Source organism: Corvus brachyrhynchos, unplaced genomic scaffold (genome assembly GCF_000691975.1).
Source record: "Corvus brachyrhynchos isolate BGI_N302 unplaced genomic scaffold, ASM69197v1 scaffold302, whole genome shotgun sequence".
Lineage (NCBI taxonomy): Eukaryota > Metazoa > Chordata > Aves > Passeriformes > Corvidae > Corvus > Corvus brachyrhynchos.
Window position 1 is genome coordinate 4,852,379 of NW_008237244.1, and position 1,169 is coordinate 4,853,547.

Here is a 1,169-nt window from a genome sequence, read left to right on the forward strand (position 1 = left end):
GTATTTGTAAAAATATAATGCAAAAAACATTTTTTTTTTTTTTTTTTTTTTTTTTTTTTTTTTTTTTGGTGACAAATCACAGAAAGCAGGGTGAACAACACTAACTTTCTGCAGGGAAATCCTGTAATACACTTGATTCTTTAAGACCTCAGTTGTTAATTTACAACTTCATTGAGATGCTGCTTCTTGAAATTTTTACTGAGATCACAGAATCATGGAATATAATGAGTTAGAGGGGACCCATCAGGATCACTGAATCCAACTCCTGGCCCTGTGCAGGACAACCCAAGAGTCACACCATGTGCCTAAGAGCATTGTCCAAGTGCCTCTTGAACTCATGAAGGCTTGGTACTGTGACCACTTCCCTGAGGAGCCTGTTCCAGTGCCCAGTGACCCTCTGGGTGAAAGATCTTTTCTTGGTATCTAACATAAACCTCTCCTGACTCAGCTTCATGCTGTTTCCTCAAGTTCTGTCACTGGTCACAAGACTGAAGAGATCTGTACTTGCCCCTTGTGAGGATGTTGAGGACAGTAATGAGGTCTTGCCTCAGTCTCCTCCTGTACTCCTAATAAGGTTTCTCCTCAAGGCCTTTCGCCATCCTCATGGCCCTCCTTTGGACACTCTCTAAAGAGGTTTGTATCTTTCTTTTATTGCGGTGACCAAAACTTCACACAGTACCCAAGGTGAGGCCGCCCCAGTGCAGAGCAGAGCGGGACAATCCCCTCCCTTGCCCAGCTGGCGATGCTGTGCCTGATGCACCCCAGGACAGGGCTGACACCTTCCTGGCTGACAGGGCACTGCTGACTCACATTCAGCTTGCCATCGACCAGGACCCCCAGGTCCCTTTCTGTGCTCTCGATTCCCAGTCTGTTTGTACATCCAGGGTTGCCCCATCCCAGATGCAGAATCCGGCACCTGCCTTTGTTAAAATTCTGTGCTGGTTTGGCCAAATCTAGAAACATATGCTCTGAGAGAAGGCAGGTCACAACCATCCCTCCCCACCAGGTTCGGGAAAAAAAAATTTTCCTTGAAGGAAAGTGAAAGAGATAAAAACTATTTATTTAACAAACACACGGGAAAAGGATAATAATGCTAAATAATAAAACCTCCCGCTCTGCTGAGAGAAACCTGGGAAAATTTCAGAGTCCTTCCGTAGATCTCTCTCTCC